General features: G+C 38.4%; 1 non-coding gene across 1 annotated transcript; it reads right to left on the reverse strand.

The window, feature by feature from the left end:
• Positions 1–1,457: 1,457 nt before the first annotated feature.
• Positions 1,458–1,564, reverse strand: LOC128289834 (small nucleolar RNA R71). The gene has a single exon (XR_008279478.1). It is a non-coding gene; the product is annotated as a small nucleolar RNA R71 (small nucleolar RNA).
• Positions 1,565–15,060: the final 13,496 nt, after the last annotated feature.

Raw genomic sequence — 15,060 nt, forward strand, 5'->3', positions numbered from 1 at the left:
AAATACCTAAAGGGGATGAAATCTAAGACGGATCTTGTTATTATTATCTGAATTGTATGATAAATATTTGACTTGTTCTTAATTATGTGTTCTTAATTCTTGTTTTGATATTCCAGGATATTGATTCAAGTTAAGCTCTTATTCAGAGGAGGAATAGACCCTGTCTAAGAGTAAATTTGTCATAATTAAGCGGAGTTGGTTGCGTGCCTAGAGATAGGGTGACAAGATTTTGCCGAATTAGGGTGAAACCTAATAAGGGGATCCATAGATCGATTTAATACAACCCTACGGCATTAATTAGAAAGAGATTTCAATTATTCAAACTAGGGTTAGATGTTGCTAGTCTCAAGAGAGATAATAATATAACTTAGGGATCTCTACAGAACAAGTTGGATGAATAAATTGTCCGATTCAGAGTCAAATAACAAGTAAAGTCTAGGTGGAATTTTCCTTAGTTATTGTCTTAATCAATCGAGTTTTCCAAAAAGTATTTCCCCAAATTTCTTTTCTGTGACTTCTTAGTTTAGTTAATTAGTTAGATAAACAAAACCCTTTTAGTTTTTTAGGCTAGATAATAAAAAGAAATTTAATACTAGTACTTTTAGTTCCTTTGGCTTCGATAATCTGGTCTTGCTAAAGCTATAATACTGTTTGATAGGTACACTTGCCTTCATCAAGATAATAGTTAGTTTCAAGAACGATTCATTATAAATATTTAAAACCTGTCACAAATATTACGTATCAAGTTTTTGGCGCCGTTGCCGGGGAGCTAAGATATTAGGAACACTCGATTTTTATTACTTTAGCCATTTACTTTTGCTTCAATTTAAATTTTATTCTAATTTTTATTACTAATTCTTCTTTGTCCCTTTTTCTGGCAGGTTCTTATAGTTTATGACTAGAAGAAACCGGTCAGGACCATTACTTTTTGACAGTGAGATCGATCGCACAGTTCACAGAAACCAAAGAGGAATAAGGCAAAACATAAGATACACAGAGAACGAGCAAGAGGACGATATTCAAACCACAACCGAGGAGATGGCTGAAAACCAAGAAAATTTGCTATCTCCTGCAATTGCTGTTAATCAAAATCCTGCTCCGCACACTATGTATGATTATGCTAAACCTATTTTAACAGGAACTGAGTCAAGTATAGTTAGACCTGCTATTGCTGCAAATAATTTTGAACTGAAACCTAACACAATTCAAATGATACAACAGTTTGTTCAGTTTGGTGGTTTGCAGGACGAGGATCCCAACACTCACTTGGCAAATTTCCTAGAATTTTGCGATACCTTTAAAATTAATGGCGTTTTTGATGATGCCATTCGCCTTCGGTTGTTTCCCTTTTCGTTAAGGAATAAAGCTACACAATGGTTGAACTCGTATCAATCACTACTTGGGAACAAATGACCGAAAATTTTTTATTAAAATATTTTCCACCGGCTAAAACAACCAAATTACGTAATGATATCTCTTCTTTTATGTAAATGGATATAGAAACACTCTACGATGCATGGGAGAGATGCAAGGACCTTTTGAGAAGGTGCCCTCACCATTGGTTACCACTTTGGCTACAGGTTCAAACGTTCCATAATGGCCTAAATCCTTTGACTCGGCAGACGATTGATGCAGCCACTAGAGGAACTATCAATAATAAGACACCTGAGGCAGCTTACGAATTTATTAAGGAGATGTCACTGAATAACTATTAGTGGAAAGTTATGAGAACAAAGACGATGAAAGCAGCCCGTGTTTTCAACCTTGACGCGGTTACTATGCTATCTAACCAAGTAAAACTCTTAAATAAAAAGATTGACAGTTTGTGTGGTTCTACTCAGGTACATCTAGTGATGAGGTGCGATTTGAATGGAGGAGGAGCATGCACAGAATATCAACCCTTCAACCCTAGCATTGAGGAGGAACAAGTCCAATATATGGGTAACAGTAACTCTAGATCCCAAAATAACCAATATAGTAACACTTATAATGCAGGTTAGAGGAACCATCCTAATTTCTCATGGGGTGGTCAAGGAAATCAGAAACCACCACCACCACCAGCCTTTCAACAACCACCATACCAGCAGGAGAAAAAGCCGAGCCTTGAGGAGATGCTAACCAAATTTATCTCGGTGTCAGAGAATCATTTTTAGAATACTGAGACAACACTCAAAAATCAACAAGCATCGATCTAAGGGCTCGAAACTCAAATTGGACAGCTGGCTAAGATGATTTCAGAAAGAGCACCAGGAAATCTACCTAGTAACACTGAACCCAATCCAAAAGCACATGTGAAAGCAGTTACACTAAGAAGTGGGAAAGTGTTAGCTGAATCGGGAAAGAAGCCACAACAAGAAGCTGACAGAAGTAATTGAGAGGAGGTAAAACCCGAAAGCAATGACACTCCAATGCCGAAGGAATATAAACCACCAATTCCATAACCAGAAAAGTTGAAGAAAGACCGTATGGATAAACAATTTGGTAAATTCCTTGAACTTTTTAAACAACTACATATTAACTTACCTTTTGTTGAAGCTATATCGTAGATGCCTACATACGCAAAGTTTTTAAGGGAGCTCCTAACAAACAAAAGGAAGTTTGAAGACTTATCTATAGTGGAACTTAACGAGGAATGCTCGGCTATACTCCAAAACAAACTACCAACCAAACTAAAAGATCCAGGAAGTTTTACTATACCCTGCTTAATTCATAGTTTTAACGTTGATAAGGCACTAGCTAATTTAGGTGCTAGCATTAATTTGATGCCATATAAAATGTTTAAACAACTTGGTCTTGGGGAACCTAAACCCACTAGGAAGAGTATTCAACTAGCTGATAGATCTATTAAATATCCTAGGGGTATTATAGAGGACATACTTGTAAAAGTAGATAAATTTATATTCCCTGTTGACTTCGTTGTGCTTGATATAGATGAAGATGTTGAAGTGCCTTTAATCTTAGGGCGTCCATTTTTAGCCACTGCTATGGTTGTTATTGATGTGGGTGATGGTAAGATGGTACTTAGAGTAGGTGACGAAGAAATCGTTTTTAAAATTTATGATGCCATGAGATTTTTTAGGGAACAGGATGACTCATGTTATTTTATTGACTCTATTGATCATGCTGCTCAAGACTCTTTTCAAGAAATCATACATAAGGACATGTTGGAACTATGCCATGCCCAATGAGAGGAGATAGATGACGATGATTCTGAGACAGGTAAAATAAAAGCTAAACTGAACTTCAATGAATCTTCCCAAAGACAAGTAAAATATGAGGACATTAAAGGGAACGATGATTTTAAGCAAAAACCCTCATTTGAAGAACCTCCCAAACTAGAACTCAAACAATTACCAAATCAGTTGGAATATGCATTCCTTGGAAATAATTCTACATTACCAGTTATTATTGCGTCTAACTTGCAACCCAAGGAGAAAGAGGAATTAATCCAAGTATTAAAAGAACATAAAAAGGCCATAACTTGGAAAATTTTCGACATTAAAGGGATCAGCCCTTCTTTTTGCATCCACAAAATTTTAATGGAAGATAAATATAAACCATGTGTGCAAGCTCAAAGACGACTGAACCCCAACATGAAGGAAGTAGTTAAAGCCGAGGTAATTAAACTTCTAGATGCTGGAATTATTTATCCTATTTCTGATAGTTCTTAGGTAAGTCCAGTGCAGGTTGTTCCTAAGAAAGGAGGCATGACTGTGGTAGCCAATGAAAAGAACGAACTAATTCCAACTAGGAAAGTCACGGGTTGGAGAGTTTGCATTGACTATAGGAAGCTAAACGATGCCACGAGAAAATATCACTTCCCCTTGCCATTCATTGACCAAATGTTGGAAAGACTATCAGGGCACATGTACTACTGCTTCGTACACGGACTATCTGACTATTTCCAAATCCCAATAGCCCCTGAAGATCAGGAAAAAATGACATTCACATGTCCATATGGTACATTTGATTATCGAAGAATGCCCTTTGGATTATGTAATGCTCTTGCTACGTTCCAGCGCTGCATGATGGTCATCTTTGACGAACTCGTAGAAGATATCATGGAGGTATTTATGGATGATTTCTCGGTATTCGGTAACTCTTTCCATCTTTGCCTTAAAAATTTAAAACGAGTTCTAATAAGATGTGAGGAAACGAACCTTGTACTTAACTGGGAAAAATGTCACTTTATGGTTCAAGAAGGTATTGTGTTTGGATATAAAATTTCTAGTAAAGGGATTGAGGTTGATAAATCTAAAGTCAAAATCATTGAAAAATTACCTTTTCCTAGTTCGGTTAAGGCTATTAGAAGTTTTTTAGGACATATTAGGTTTTATAGAAGATTTATTAAAGATTTTTCTAAAATAGCTAAGCCTTTGACCAAATTACTAAAAAAAGATACGCTCTTTAATTTTGATCAGGATTGTTTAGAAGCATTTAATACTCTAAAGGATAAATTGATTAATGCTCCAATTATAATATCACCTGATTGGAATTTACCTTTTGAACTAATGTGTGATGCGAGTGACTTTGCAGTAGGTGCAGTTTTGGGACAATGAAGGGACAAGCACTTTCAACCTATTTATTATGCCAGCAAAACTTTGACAGCCGCACAGGAGAACTACACCACCACAGAGAAAGAATTGTTAGCTGTTGTTTTTGCATTCGATAAATTTAGGTCATATCTAATATTGTCTAAAGTTGTCATTTATACTGACCATTCTGTACTTCGCTACCTGTTAACTAAGACTGATGCAAAACCTCGACTCATTCGATGGATTTTGTTATTGCCGTAATTCGACTTGGAAATTCAAGATAAGAAAGGAGCAGAAAATCTCGCAGCTGATCATTTATCTAGGCTTGAAAATTCAAGTACTAAAGAGCTAGATGAAGTGGAAATAAATGATTCGTTCCTTGAAGAACAATTTTTTGCTATTTTTGACTCGGAGGTATGGTTTGCAGACATTGCAAATTTTTTAGCCGCTAACGTTATCCCAAAATGGTTGACACATCAGCAAAAGAAACGATTCTTTACTGATGTGAAAAACTACTTTTGGGAAGATCCTTTTCTTTTCCGTATATGTGCAGATCAAGTCATTCAGCGATGCGTTACAAGAACAGAAGCATTAAAAATCTTGGAACATTGCCACTCAGGACCAATTGGAGGACATTACGTTGGAAATAAGACCGCACAAAAAATACTTGAATCAGGTTTTTGTTGGCCCACCTTATTCAAAGATACCAACAGGTCTGTTATTTCTTGTGACAAATGCCAAATGACAGGTAATAACTCTAACCGCGATGAAATGCCTCAGACATATATGCTTTCATGTGAAATATTTGATGTTTGGGGTATCGACTTCATGGGTCCATTCCCTAGTTCATTTGGGAATAAATACATCTTAGTAGCTGTCGATTATATGTCTAAATGGGTTGAAGCCCAAGCTCTGCCTACAAATGATGCTAGAGTAGTGGTACGTTTCCTTAAAAAGCTTTTCTCTCGATTTGGAACACCTAGATTAATCACCAGCGATAGGGGGACTCATTTCTATAACGCCCAATTTGAAAAGACCCACAAGAAATATGGAGTTTACCACTGAATCGAGAACCTAAACATATCTTAGCAAAGACAGTAGGATTAAACAGGAAAGATTGGGCAATGAAAGTAGATGACATATGTGACAGCCCAAAATTGACCCTAGTCGGGAAGTGGTATCGGGACCGCTAAACCGAGTCACCGAAATGTTTGAACGTAATATTTATTGTCTAGAATATGTATTTATGAATGTGTGAAAATTTCAAGCTTCGATTTAGTCGATTGCATGTGAATTCAGTTATTAGGACTTGTGTGACACTTTTGACATGTGATAGGCTAATCTATAAGGACCTAATAGTGCATGTAATCAAAAGGGAGGACTTGCATGTCAAATTCCCCCTAATAGCTAGTGGCCGGCCATGACAAGGGATTATGGGCAAAACATGTCATGAAACATGTTGTGACAATGGTGTATGTAAGAAAAAAATAAAATAATGAGCATGGGAATTGAATAATGAAAGGAAGGAAAAAAAAAAAAGAAGAATGTGTGTTACCCCCATTGCCGTGAGTTGAAGAAAGAGAGAAAAAAATGTGCTCATCCTTTTTTTCATTTCTTTCAGATGAAAATTCTAAGGAAGAAGGAAGGGGTTTTTGCTTCATGCTTGGTTTGGAAGAGGATTAGGAGGAGGTTTGGCCATACTTGTATCTAGATTAAGGTATGTTGAGGTTGTGCCATGAGATTCATGCATGTTTTTAGTTGCTAGCTTGAGTTCTAATTAGCCCATGGTTCAAATCCTTGCTATGTCATGGGGGTGGTGTTCGGCCAAGGTGGATTTTGTGTTAATGCCATTGCATGTTAAATATGATGCTTGCTAATGATACATGTGATGGTGGATTGATGGCTCTTGGACTTTCTTTTTAGCATTTTTGAGTGAGATATTAAGTTCTTTATTTAACCATGACCAAAATTGAAATGGTATGGTGATGTGATGTATTCGGCCATGGTACATCCATAAGTAAAATTTATGCTTATTACATGGTAGGTAAGATTTGTGTTTTGGATTTATGTTCATGTTTAGTTATAATCAACTTTGAGATTCAGCTCTAGCATATATATATATTTATATGTTTGCACATGATGTATTGGTATGACATATATACTATCTCAAGGTATATATTTTCATATGATGATGTTTCGGTTATGAAGTAAATGATTGATGTGTATTGAGTTACAATATGGAATGCGTTAGTTAGTAAAATGTATGCCGTTTATGTGTGGTACTAAGTGTATAATTGGCCTCAACATGGACATGCATATTCGGCCACAAGAGGGGGATTGGTGTGCATGCATTCGGTTAGAGGCAAGCATATTGATGCCTATTCTTGGCTTGGAAAATTCGGCTAAGGAGAGTAATAACTAATGTGTTGAGTTTGATTCATGATTTCCGTACATATGTGACTTTAATGTCTAATGAAAATATGTGGGCTAAGTACCTTGAATTCCTCTTTCGATGCTCAAATGATTAAATCAATTTATTTGTTAAATTAAGCTCAAGAGCAAAGGGGAGCTAAATCCGATAAAGGGAAGGAAAAAGTGGTCGAATAGCCATCATTCGACAACATCCGAGGTAAGTTTTCGAGTAATGGAACTTAGATTATGATTTGATTAGATCATGTGTTAAGCAAATTGAAATCGTGCTCTTTGTGTTTGGCTATTGAGCCGAAATTGTAAATATGATAAGTAACTTGTGTTGGAGCTTTGGTAATGAGAATGTAATAAGAATGTGTTATGATTTTGTTGATATATGTGCTTGGTTATTCGAATGGTATCCAGGCTAATTCTCGAAGGCTTTTGTGCTAAGTGACTAAATCCGGGTCAATTCCCGAAGGCATTTGTGCGAGTTACCAAAACCGGGTTAAGTCCCAAGGCATTTGTGCGAGCTATTATAACCGGCTATGTCCCAAGGCTTTTGAGCGAAGTCGCTATATCCGGATAAAATCCGAAGGTATGTGATTTGGGAAAGAGCAATCTTGCTGTAAAAATTTCAGTTAATACGCTTGCAAAAATTCCAGCAATGAGGTATGTTCGTATGTGCTTTGAATTAGTTGAGCCCTTACAAATAAGTATTCGCTCAGTTGATAAACGAGCTACCAGCCTTTGGCTAAGTTGATCTTTTGTGTATGAACATAAGGGTTGGTAATGTGAAGTAAGTATGATATTGAGAATGTGTGCATATGAAATTATCCGTTTAGCTATATGAATGCTATGCTTTTGTTGTGTTGGAATCCCTTGCTCAAAACTTACTAAGCATAAATTGCTTACTCCGCTTTCTTTGTTCTCTGCTTTATAGATTTTGGCTCCTCATTTATCGGACTCGGGATTTTTGGAAGTCAAGTCTCCCACACTATCAAAGCCCCCTTTTGGTACAAATTTTGGTTGAGCTTTGAAATGGCATGTATAGGACTACTCTTTCGTTTGTTGGTCATAGACCCCTTTGATTTTGTATAAATTTGGATAGCCATGCGAAAATGGCTTATATACACTTTGGCATGGTATCATAATCATTTTGTATATTGTCATTAAGAGGTATGGAAATGTTTGGAAACGATTAGCCATTGGAATGGTTAATCATGATCATTCTTTGTGCCATGTATGCAAAAAGGGCTAATTGATTCATGGAAATTATGAAATAGGTAAAGTCTACCTCAAAGGCAGATGCTGACAGCAGCAGTGATGTGGATGTGAAAAATCACTAAAAATAGTAGGGATGAAATTAAATAGTGAATAAATTATTTAAATTAACCTTGATGAATCTACTTTCATATGGAAGAAACAAAACGGTCATATGAGTTATATGTTAAGAGATATTTAGGTTTTCATGGAACAGGGCCAGAACGGTTTCTGGAATCCCTGTTCCGACTTTGGAAATTCATTGTAAATTAACCAGAGATAATTAGGAGTCATGCCATATATGTATAGATTCCTCTTTGAGTCTAGTTTCTATCGAAACAAACGGAATCAGTATTGAAGCCCTGTACAGGGAGGTATCCAAGTCGTAATGCGTGAAGGTCAGTGTAGTCGATCCCTATAACAGGGGAGACTTTAACTAATAAACTGTACTAATTGGCCAGACAAAAAATTCTAGAAAAAATTATGTAGATGGAAATATGAGTCTAGTTTCAGGGAAAAATTACAAAACTGATTTTCGAGCTTTGAAACTCAAGATATGATTTTTAAGGCGACAGTGATGCAGTAACCAGCTTGTCTGGAAATTTCTAAATGGACTGTAAAAATAATTAAGTTAAGTCTGTGTGCACCTTGTGTTCGATTCCGGTAACGGACTCCGGTACGGGGTGTTACAATTTTATTGGTATCAGAGCTACGGTTTAGTCAATTCTAGGACTACCGTAATGCGTTTGGGTCTAGCTATACATGCCATTTTATGTGATTATTTGATAGTGTGGTGATTTCTGACAATTTCAAATGTGTTTATTTATAGTAATGGATTCCGATCCTGACCGAGCGGTAGCTGATGATCTTGAGAGTGTAGCGCCTGCTCCCACACAAGGGACAGCGCTGGCGGACTCTCAACCTAATGCTAGTAATCCAAATGATGAAGCTAGACAAGCTTTCTATAGCGTGATGAATGATTGGTTCAACCAATACATTCGAACTAATACGGCTGTTCCACAACCTCCATTCCCAACAAACATTGCACCTACAATGCCTCCGTGAATCGGCGAAATAAGGTCGAATAAGCCCCAGGTTGATGAATCCGAAAACATGGGGCTACTGAATTTAAAGCTACGAATAGCGACGATGCCGAGCAAGCTGAATTTTGGTTGGACAACACTATCCGGCACTCGATGAGCTATCTTGTACACCGATGAATGCCTAAAGTGTACTATCTCCTTGCTACGCGATTACGCCTACTATTGGTGGAGTACTCGACTTCGTTGTACCGAGAGCAAGTAACTTGGGAGTTTTTCCTAATCGAGTTTGGAAAAAGTATATCATCGAGATTTGTTGATCAAAAGCGGAAGGAATTTCTTGAGCTTAAGCAAGGTTCTATGTCGATCAACGATTACGAGCGAAAATTTGTTAGACTTAGTAGATACGCCGGAATGTATTTCGTCCGAGGCTATCATGTAAACGCCGAGGATGGGCTGAATGAAGATATAAAATGTTCGTTGGCATTCTTGAAATACGAGAGTTCAGTAGTACTTGTCAAGCGAGCTTGTAAAGTCAAGAGCTTAGAAAAGAAAAACAAAAAGTTGATGTGGGAACTGGAGAGTTTCGTAAAAGATCCTCGGGAAAGTCTCTTCAACAGGCATCGAAGAAATTTCGTGATGATGTGGGCCGGTCTAGAGGCACTTCGAGCCTTTTTAGACGAGATCGTGATCGACCCCAATGGGTACACGAGGCACTTTGCCGCCGGTGTTGGGAATAAGCGTCGAGACGAGCGAGTGTCGACATTGTGGCAAATGGCATTCTGGAAGTTGTAGATTCCGTGATCGCTCCTGTTACAAGTGCGGATCAGTTGACCACTTCATTAAAGATTGCCCGAGGTTGTCTGAACAGAATGTAGATCAGAGTGGGAAACCGGGCGCTACCATTGCTCGAGGTAGACCATCTAGAAATACGGGCAATGCTAGTGGTGGTCAGAGAGGATCTAGAGATGCTACGACCAGGTCCGAGGCTCGCGCTTCTGCTAGGGCTTATGCAATACGCGCACGCGAGGATACTTCCTCGCCAGATGTTATTACCAGTACTTTCACTCTCTTTGATACTAATGTGATTGCTTTGATTGATCCCGGTTCTACTCATTCTTATATATGTGAAACCTTAGCATCGAAGAAGACTTTACCTATTGAGTCTCTCGAGTTCGTAATTCGGTGTCAAATCCTTGGGTCGTTCGTGCTTGTTGACAAAGTGTGTAAGAAATGCCCCTAGTAATTCGAGGTTCCTATTTTCCGCGGACTTGATGCTTTTGCCGTTCGATGAATTTGATGTTATTCTTGGTTTGGATTGGTTGACCGTGCATGATGCGGTTGTGAATTGCAAAAGCAAGACTATGGATTTGAGGTGCGAAATAACGAGATGATCCGAGTTGAGTCTACGGACTTAAAGGGTTGCCGGTGTAATATCATCAATGTTGGCCCGTAAATATGTAAGAAAGGGTGCGAAGCATACCTTGCGTATGTACTTGATGATAAGGAGTTAGAAATAAAACCCAGTCTGTGGGTGGTTTGCGAATACCGGATGTTTTTCCAAGAATTACCGGGTTTGCCACTGTTCGGAGATAGAGTTTGGTATTGAGCTTGTACAGGACTACGCCAATTTCGATAGCTCCGTATCGTATGGCACCAACCGAGTTAAAGGAGTTGAAAGCTCGGTTGCAAGAATTGACGGATAGAGGTTTCGCTCGACCAAGTTTCTCACCTTGGGGTGCACCAGATTGTTTGTGAAAAGAAGGACGGAACCATGAGGTTGTGTATTGACTATCGTCATTTGAATAAAGTGACGATAAAGAATAAATATCATTATCGCATATTGATGATTTGTTTGATCAACTAAAGGAGCCTCGGTGTTTTCAAAGATAGATTTGAGATCGGGTTATTATCGATTCATGGATTCGAGATTCAGATGTACCCAAAAGCGCTTTCGAGCGAGGTACGGTCATTACGAATTTTTAGTGATGCCGTTTGGGCTCACTAATGCCCTGCGGTATTTATGGATTTGATGAATCGGATCTTCAGACAGTATTTGGACCGGTTTGTAGTTGTGTTCATTGATGACATCCTGGTCTATTCAAGAGATGAGACCGAACATGCTGAACACTTGAGATTAGTGTTGCAAATACTACGGGATAAGCAATTATATGCTAAGTTCAGTAAGTGTGAGTTCTTGTTAAGGGAGGTTAGCTTCTTGGGTCATGTGGTATCTCGTGATCGGTATTCGAGTCGACCCGAGCAAAATTTCAGCCATACTTAGCTGGAAGCCTCAGAAATATTCTTGAGGTTCGAGCTTTTTGGGACTTGCGGTTACTACCGACGGTTTGTGAAAGGTTTCTCGATGATAGCCACACCCATGACGAAGCTACTTCAAAAGATGTTAAGTTCGAATGGACGAAAAAATGTCGAAAAGTTTTGATCAACTGAAAACTTATTTGTGGAAGCTCAATTTTAGTGCGGCCCGAATCGGGCAAAGAGTTTGTCATCTATAGTGACGCCTCCCTACTTGGGTTGGGTTGCGTATTGATGCAAGAAGGTCGAGTTGTGGCCTATGCTTGAGACAATTAAAGCCACATGAGAAAAATTATCCGACCCATGATCTCGAACTAGCCGCCATCGATTCGCTTTGAAAATATGGCGACACTACCTATTTGGGGAGAAGTGCCATGTATTTTCGGATCACAAAAGTCTCAAATATTTGATGACTCAAAGAGACTTGAATCTACGACAAAGACGTTGGCTCGAGTTGTTAAAAGATTATGAGCTTGTCATTGATTATCACCGGAAAGGCTAATGTGGTTGCGGACGCCTTAAGCCGAAAATCACATTTTGCTTTTCTGAGCGATGAATGTACACTTGTCTATTCTACCCGACAATGTGTTAATAGCCAAATTAAAGGCCAAACCATTATTGACTCATCAAATTCGTGAAGCTCAGAAAGTTGACGATGAGTTGGTTGCAAAACGGGCTGAGTGTGTTCCGAACAAGGAATCGGAGTTTCAAATTGATGATGATGATTGTTTGAGGTTCAGAAGTCGTCTTTGTGTTCCAAGGAATTCGGAACTCATTTCGATGATTCTGAACGAAGCCCATTGTAGCCGAATGTCAATTCACCCGGGGAGTACGAAGATGTACAACGATTTGAAACGTCGGTTTTGGTGGCATGGTATGAAACGAGACACTCCGACTTTGTTTCGAGATGTTTAATATGTCAACAAGTGAAAGCGGAACATCAAGTGCCTTCAAGGTTACTTCAGCCGATCACGATACCCGAGTGGAAATGGGATCGAGTCATAATGGACTTTGTGTCCGGACTGCCATTGTCAGCAAGTAAGAAGGATGCGATTTGGGTTGTTGTAGATAGACTGACTAAGTCGGCTCACTTTATCCCCGTGCATACGGATTTTTCATTGGATAAACTAGCTGAATTGTACGTTTCTCAGATTGTGAGATTACACGGGGTACCGATTTCTGTTGTGTCGGATAGAGATCCGAGATTCACCTCGCGATTTTGGAAGAAATTGCAAGAAGCTTTGGGTACCAAGTTGCATTTCAAAGACCGCCTTTCACCCCAAACCGATGGTCAATCCGAGTGGATAATTCAGATACTTGAGGATATGTTGAGATGTTGCATCCTCGAGTTCAGTGGTTCATGGGAACGATATTTACCTTTGATTGAATTCACTTACAATAATAGTTTTCAATCAAGTATTAAGATGGCGCCTTACGAGGCCTTGTACGGGCATAAATGCCGTACACCATTGTTTTGGACCGAGCTCGGTGAAAGAAAAATTTTCGGAGTGGATTTGATTAAAGATGTTGAACAGAAAGTAAAAGTAATCCGTGAAAATCTGAAGATAGCCTCCGATCGTCGAAGTCGTACGTGGATCTAAAACGAAAAGACATTGAGTATCAGGTGGGAGATAAAGTGTTTCTTAAAGTTTCGCCTTGGAAAAAGATACTCAGATTTGGCCATAAAGGCAAATTGAGTCTGAGGTTCATAGGGCCATATGAGATATCCGAACGAGTCGGTCCAGTTGCGTATCGTTTGATTTTGCCCCCTGAACTTGAAAAGATTCACGACGTCTTTCATGTTTCGATGCTTCAACGTTATAGATCTGATCCGTCGCACGTAATTAGTCCATCAGAGGTTGAAATTCAAGCCGACATGAGTTATGAAGAAGAACCAATTTGTATCCTAGCTCGTGAAGTGAAGGAGTTGCGAAACAAAAGGGTTCCGTTAGTAAAAGTGTTATGGCTCAAACACAGAATGGAAGAAGCTACTTGGGAATCCGAGAACTCTATGAAAGAGAGTTACCCAAACCTATTTACCGGTAAGATTTTCGGGGACAAAAATTTCTTAAGTGGGGGAGAGTTGTGACAGCCCAAAATTGACCCTAGTCGGGAAGTGGTTTCGGGACCGCTAAACCGAGTCACTGAAATGTTTGAACATAATATTTATTGTCTAGAATATGTATTTATGAATGTGTGAAAATTTCAAGCTTCGATTTAGTCGATTGCATGTGAATTCAGTTATTAGGACTTGTGTGACACTTTTGAAATGTGATAGGCTAATCTATAAGGACCTAATAGTGCATGTAATCAAAGGAGGACTTGCATGTCAAATTTCCCCCTAATAGCTAGTGGCCGCCATGACAAGGATTATGGGCAAAACATGTCATGAAACATGTTGTGACAATGGTGTATGTAAGAAAAAAATAAAATAATGAGCATGGGAATTGAATAATGAAAGGGAAGGAAAAAAAAAAGAAAGAATGTGTGTGTTACCCCCCATTGCCGTGAGTTGAAGAAAAGAGAGAAAAAAAAATGTGCTCATCCTTTTTTTCATTTCTTTCAGATGAAAATTCTAAGGAAGAAGGAAGGGGTTTTTGCTTCATGCTTGGTTTGGAAGAGGATTAGGAGGAGGTTTGGCCATACTTGTATCTAGATTAAGGTATGTTGAGGTTGTGCCATGAGATTCATGCATGTTTTTAGTTGCTAGCTTGAGTTCTAATTAGCCCATGGTTCAAATCCTTGCTATGTCATGGGGGTGGTGTTCGGCCAAGGTGGATTTTGTGTTAATGCCATTGCATGTTAAATATGATGCTTGCTAATGATACATGTGATGGTGGATTGATGGCTCTTGGACTTTCTTTTTAGCATTTTGAGTGAGATATTAAGTTCTTTATTTAACCATGACCAAAATTGAAATGGTATGGTGATGTGATGTATTCGCCATGGTACATCCATAAGTAAAATTTATGCTTATTACATGGTAGGTAAGATTTGTGTTTTGGATTTATGTTCATGTTTAGTTATAATCAACTTTGAGATTCACTCTAGCATATATATATATTTATATGTTTGCACATGATGTATTGGTATGACATATATACTATCTCAAGGTATATATTTTCATATGATGATGTTTGGTTATGAAGTAAATGATTGATGTGTATTGAGTTACAATATGGAATCGTTAGTTAGTAAAATGTATGCCGTTTATGTGTGGTATTAAGTGTATAATTGGCCTCAACATGGACATGCATATTCGCCACATGAGGGGATTGGTGTGCATGCATTCGGTTAGAGGCAAGCATATTGATGCCTATTCTTGGCTTGGAAAATTCGCTAAGGAGAGTACTAACTAATGTGTTGAGTTTGATTCATGATGTTCGTACATATGTGACTTTAATGTCTAATGAAAATATGTGGGCTAAGTACCTTGAATTCCTCTTTCGATGCTCAAATGATTAAATCAATTTATTTGTTAAATTAAGCTCAAGAGC

This window comes from Gossypium arboreum, chromosome 2, assembly GCF_025698485.1.
Source record: "Gossypium arboreum isolate Shixiya-1 chromosome 2, ASM2569848v2, whole genome shotgun sequence".
NCBI classification, from domain to species: domain Eukaryota; kingdom Viridiplantae; phylum Streptophyta; class Magnoliopsida; order Malvales; family Malvaceae; genus Gossypium; species Gossypium arboreum.